Source organism: Siphateles boraxobius, unplaced genomic scaffold (genome assembly GCF_051911475.1).
Source record: "Siphateles boraxobius isolate OS27281-9 unplaced genomic scaffold, OSU_SipBor_1 100, whole genome shotgun sequence".
In the NCBI taxonomy this organism is placed as follows: Eukaryota; Metazoa; Chordata; class Actinopteri; order Cypriniformes; family Leuciscidae; genus Siphateles; species Siphateles boraxobius.
In genome coordinates this window covers 3,231,377-3,237,833 of record NW_027508701.1, presented here as the reverse complement: position 1 = coordinate 3,237,833, position 6,457 = coordinate 3,231,377, and positions in this window count along the sequence as shown.

Below are 6,457 nucleotides of genomic sequence, written 5' to 3'. Positions count from 1 at the left end.
ATAGGAGGGTAACTCGATGGTTCCTGAGTCTCCAAGCATTTAATTTCTCTGTCATTCACAGACCCGGACCTTGCCATGGCAACGCTGATGCCCTCTCACGACGAGATGCCCTCTACACCTTCTCCCCGCAACCAAGAGCCACAGAGCAGAGAAGGGGGGTGTGTGGCATCATGAGAGGGTATGTCATAGACGCAAGGTATGTGCCATCTAGGTGGTTACAGCATGGGGACTACAAACCAAGATGGCCACCTCGTCCCGGACTACAGTTACCAGATTCCTCAGCGGTGGGGACACAGCTGTTGTGAGTGAAGGAGAAAAGCTGTTAATGAGCTGAGAACAGAGAGAGACTGGCTGTTTTGTTTGAGAGCATAAAGTGAAGCTGGAAGAGTTTTTGGTTATGAAAAAGAACGCTTTGGAGTTTTGAGTTGATTTATTAAAAGAAACCAGTGACTTGATCTCTGCCTGGACTCAATTTGTGAACCAACCCACACTTTGGTGATACCCTACCTCTCATGATGCCACAGCCCTATTTCAAAAAACGGTGGAGTGTTCCTTTAACTACAGTACAATCGAAAAAGAAGCTCCTGCCTTAATTCTCGGTGTCCAACATTTTGAAGTCAACATTGGTTCGAGTTCACAGCCTGTTACTGTTTACACTGACCATAACCCTCTTATATTTCTTCAACGCATGTCAAATGCTAATCATTGTCTTATGAGATGGTCACTAATCTGCCAAAGTTACAACTTGAAGATATGTCATAAAAAGGGTATCGACAATGTCACTACTGATTCACTATCCCGTGTCAATCAGTAAAACGGTGTATGTTTTATTTTGTGGGTGGGGGTGTTATGAGCTTGAGTCATTTTAATGTTTGCTCATTGATTCCATTCTGTCCTGTGTATTATTGTCTGTGTATGTGCATGTGCTTGTTTGTGTTACAGGTGGGCGGATCTGGTGATAATTTGTTGGAGGCTCCGATTGGTTCTCCTCCACACCTGATCCACATATAAGGACCGCCCCAAACACTATACCAGAGGTCCCACTATTGTGCCATTGTTGATCATTACCTTTTTGCTATTGTCTTGTATCATCGTCAATTCTAGAGTGTAGTATCAGAGAGTTTGTGAGTGTTTATTTGAGATTGTGTTGAGAGTAATTTTGGAGATTGTGATTTTGAACCTTTGTTTATCCTTGTTAACTGACCCACGCCTGTCTGACTACGATTTTGGATTACGTCTTGCTTTGTTTGCTACAGTCTTGTACATTTAACTACTGTAAATATTTTTGTATATATTTTTGCCAAAATAAGGGAGGTAGGGGGTTTGACGCCATTTTATTTTGTATCTTTTCACATTGTTTTTGGTTTAGGGAGGTAGGTAAGTCTAAATTGTATTTTGTTTTCTTTTGTTTTAGGAATTGTAGAGGTTTAACAAAAGATTGTTTTTGTTTGTTATTTTGGCCTTGTCTGCCCCTGACGCCAAAACCCTTTTGGAAATAAACGCATGTTATTTTTGATCTCTCTCTGGTAGTGAGACTTCTTCCTTTTCCTGCTGCGGCCGACCCCTAGCGGTCGTAACAGATATATTAGCTAAATACATCAAACAATGAGGCAGGGTAATTGTATTCTTATGCATAGAATACATATATTAGGGGTGTAACGGTTCACAAAATTCATGGTTCGGTTCAATCCGACACAGTGGTGTCACAGTTCGGTACAGCTTTTGATACAGCAAAAAGTAAGAAATGCAGAGAAATTTCCTTGAATTTCAAATAAAAATTATTTATAAAAAAAAATATTTTGTGTGAGTTTTCCAACATCTTGAAACTTTTAGTTTTATAAATGGGGCATCTTTGAAGTATGAACAAATAATGTTTTGGTCATCAAATTAAAAATAACATTATATGATAATATTTGAGTTTTGAAGTGCTGGAAAAAGATGTGTGATGACTTGAAAGCATTTGACTATTCCTGCCAAACTTCCATCGTTCCCTTTCGAATGGTCAGTCGTATTGCGTAGCTAAACGCTATGGGAAAAACTCCTTTTACCCTACGGACCTCGCAGAACTGCTCGACTACAAGCCTTCAACCTTCTTCGCTGAGAAAAGCAGAACTAGCAGTGGAACAGAGAGCAAGCCAGCGGACTGCAATCAGATCCAGTACGCTCAATCAGCCGGCGGATCTTCACAGCGAGCTGTCGCATTGTGCTGAGCCCCTCTGCATCACGAGGACAGACACATCAAGTGTGTCGCCTGCCTGGGAAAGGCCCAGGTGGATGCCGCTGCATCCAAACCCTGCAGGACGACTTCATCCCTCGCTGGCAGAGCTTACACGTCCTCTGGCCAGGCAGGCTCCGCCCTCCATTCAATGGCGGTCCTCCAGGTGTTCCAAGCTAAGCTCCTCCGATCCATGGACCAGTCTGGACCAGACCCAGAAGCTTTTTGCGACCTCCGTAGCGTCACAGACCTGGCTCTACGCGCCATGAAAGCCACCGCCCAGGCCATTGGGAGGGCCATGGCCAGTTTAGTGGTGCTGGAGCGCCACTTATGGCTTAACTTGACAGAGATTAAGGACGCAGATAGAACCACCTACCTCGACTCACCTATTTCCTTCACTGGTCTCTTCGGCCCTGCTGTGGGTGGTTTTGCTGAGTGCTTAAACGACCACACAGAAAGCATCGCAGGCTATGCAACACTTTCTGCCTAAGCTGGAGCGCTTAGGCAGGAAGTGTCGCATAGCCTACAATGCTTTCTGTGTGGTTGTGAGGCTGTGTCTGTCCTCATCCAATGCCTGAGCAGCGGCAGCGGTAGTGCCCCCATCAGGCAAAACGCTTCCCGCCTAAGCATCAGGGACCCTGGTCTAGGAATACGCTGGACCCTGAACCCAAGAACTAGTCCTGAAGAGCAACGTTTCTCATGTCCTCCGCACCAAAGTGATGAGCTAACTGGAAAAAGGGGCGATGATGAAGCCCACAGCGAGTCAGGCTTTTACAGTTGCTACTTCTTCGTTCCCAAAAAGGGTGGTGGCCTCAGGCCCATCCTAGATCTCAGACATCTAAACAAAGCCCTTATGAAACAGCCTTTCAAGATGTTAACCCTGAAACAAATCCTCACGTTAGTTCGCACAGGGGATTGTTTTTTCTCAGTGGATCGGAAAGATTGCTTACTTTCATATCCAAATAGCCCCCCGTCACAGACTGTTTTTGAGATTCGCGTTCAAAGGGGTAGCCTACCAGTATACAGTCCTGCCGTTCGGGCTGTCCCTGGCCCCACGCACTCCTCCCCCCCTTGAGACAGAAGGGAATGCGCATCTTGAACTACCTGGACGACTGGCTCATTCTGGCCCAGTCGGAGACAGAACTGAACTCTCACAAATCGCAGGTTCCTCTCCAGGCATGGCGATCAGGCCATCTTCATATCAGGATGGACCACGGCTGCACCAGAGCCCTGGCCCCTTGGATAAAACCCAACCTCTTCGAGTCAGGGGTAAGCTTGGGGATAGTCTCAAGATGGATGGTGTTCATCGCAGATGCCTCCAACACAGGGTGGGGTGCTCTGTGTGAGGGAAAACCGGCATCCGGCTCTTGGATGAGCACTTAGGGACGGTTGCATATCAACTGCCTAGAAATGCTGGTGGTTTTGCTGGCCCTCAAAACCTTCCTACCACACCTGGCAGGTCACCACGTCCTGGTCCGGACGGAAGGCTGAAGCGCTTCAGACCTGTCTGTTATTGGCTGAAGCACTTCAGACCTGTCTGTTATTGGCTGAAGCGCTTCAGACCTGTCTGTTTTAGGCTGAAGTGCTTCAGACCTTTCAGTTATTGGCTGAAGCGCTTCAGACCTGTCTGTTATTGGCTAAAGCACTTCAAACCTGTCTGGTATTAGCTTAAGTGCTTCAGACCTGTCAGTTATAGGCTGAAGCACTTCAAACCTGTCTGGTATTAGCTAAAGCGCTTCAGGCCTGTCAGTTATTAGCTGAAGCACTTCAAACCTGTCAGTTATTGGCTGAAGCGCATCAGACCTGTCTGTTATTAGCTGAAGCACTTCAAACCTGTCTGTTATTAGCTAAAGCGCTTCAGACCTGTCTGTTTTAGGCTGAAGTGCTTCAGACCTTTCAGTTATTGGCTGAAGCGCTTCAGACCTGTCTGTTATTGGCTAAAGCACTTCAAACCTGTCTGGTATTAGCTAAAGCGCTTCAGACCTGTCTGTTTTAGGCTGAAGCGCATCAGACCTGTCTGTTATTAGCTGAAGCACTTCAGACCTGTCAGTTATTAGCTGAAGTGCTTCAAACCTGTCTGCTATTGGCTGAAGCGCTTCAAACCTGTCTGTTATACACAAGTTTACGCGGCAAATCGTGGGCGGCGCCATAACTCTACACATATGCACTTCATTTCCGCCGGAAGTGGTTTGCACAGCGTCTGCCGGTGTAAACACAGCTATTAAGATGCTAGCTTGGGAACACGGTTCCACTACTTTAACTGGAGATGGCGTTACTATCCCCCACCCGAATTCAGTACAGAACTGGGAGGATAACACGATGACGTGGCCCAGGATAACGTACAGTAATATTTGCTCCTACTTTATACAATCCATGGCAATAGACGGAAAAGCAATGGACAATCTGAAAGCCTCCGAGGCGTACCAATATCTGCACAGCAACAAAGTCGGTTGTGTTATTTCATACAAACATGATCACTTTATTTATCTTAAAGCAAATGTAGAGCCTAGCCAGTGTTTGAGCAATGCGTGGCATAATGCTTGGGTGCTGGTAACTGAAGCTGGAGAAGTTAAAACTACGGGATGTACGTGTGTTGCTGGACCAGGTAGATCTTGTTCCCACTCAGCTGCGATTCTGTGGAAGGTAACTAGATTATTTGACCATTGTAGCCTAAGCCTTTTTTATTGTTGGTATCCGAACTACATCATAGGCGACTTGGCTAGAGTGCAAAGTGTGTGTGCCATGATGATAATAATTAGGCGGTTGAGATGTGCGGGCGCGAACGTAACTGTGTGTGTGTGTGTGTGTGAGAGAGAGAGAGAGAAAGAGAGAGAGAAAGAGAGAGAGAGAGAGAGAGAGAGAGAGAGAGAGAGAAAGAGAGAGAGAGAAAACTTTACAGGCATGTTATTTTTTATTGTAACAAATACTTTTTATTAATGTGAATACATTTTTATTCATGTGATGCAATAACGGTGTTTTTAATTGATTTTAATTGTATGCATTTTCATTGTAAATGTATTTTAATTAATTGTGTATAGTGTTTAGTGTATATCTGAAGTTAATTCAATAAATACGTGTTTCATACACCTCAATGTAGTCCATTGTTGATTATTATGATTATTATCCTATGCCCCGATTCTGTAAACCCTACAATATAGGCCTGTCTTTTTAGCGCAGGGGATTAGCTACTGTGAACGCGCAGCTAAAACAACAGGAAAAAAATTGTGATAGAGGGTCCTTTGAGATAATTGGCCCCGGGGATTATCCTTGGTTGGTTTTTGGTCAACAAAGTGATAGGAACAAACAAAAACGGTGCGGGGTGGTTTCTTTAGATTCAATGCCTTCAGCCAGGTCCTTGATTCTGAGTCGGTATCAGGCTTGCGAAAAAATGTAAACAATGGAGCGCATGGACATTGCCTCTTCGTAGCTGGTTTGTGGTCGTAACACTCTCTATCTAACCACTCGTTCAGGTGCTTTCGCGAGTTTTTGCACCCCACTACCGCACACGTTGTTCCCGAACCACTTTTATTCATGTTGTAAGTTAATTGTTATCCTCTTTGTCACTGCGATATCAGTGCTTTGTCGGCACAACGGAGCTAGGTAGCATTACCAACCCGCCAGAACGGAAGTGGATTGCATAAACGGGAGGAGTTTAGGATGTAGAGCGGAAACGGCTCAAAAACTTGTGTATAGGCTGAAGCACTTCAGACCTGTCAGTTATTAGCTGGAGCGCTTCAAACCTGTCTGCTATTGGCTGAAGCGCTTCTGACCTGTCAGTTATTAGCTGAAGCGCTTCAAACCTGTCAGTTATTAGCTAAAGCGCTTCAGACCTGCCAGTTATTAGCTGAAGCGCTTCAGACCTGTCTGTTATTTGCTGAAGCGCTTCAGACCTGTCAGTTATTGGCTGAAGCGCTTCAGACCTGTCTGTTATAGGCTGAAGCGCTTCAGACCTGTCAGTTATTGGCTGAAGCGCTTCAGACCTGTCAGTTATTGGCTGAAGCACTGTAGACCTGTCTGTTATTAGCTGAAGCGCTTCTGACCTGTCAGTTATTGGCTGAAGCGCTTCAGACCTGTCAGTTATTGGCTGAAGCGCTTCAGACCTGTCAGTTATTGGCTGAAAGCGCAGGGCTTCACCGCAGTAGTTTGAAAAGCTCCAGCTCGCCCTATCGCTCCGTCTGTACTGTTGGTTATTTTTATTCATCTCAGGTAAAAGTAAAAGTATCACCATTTAATTATATAATT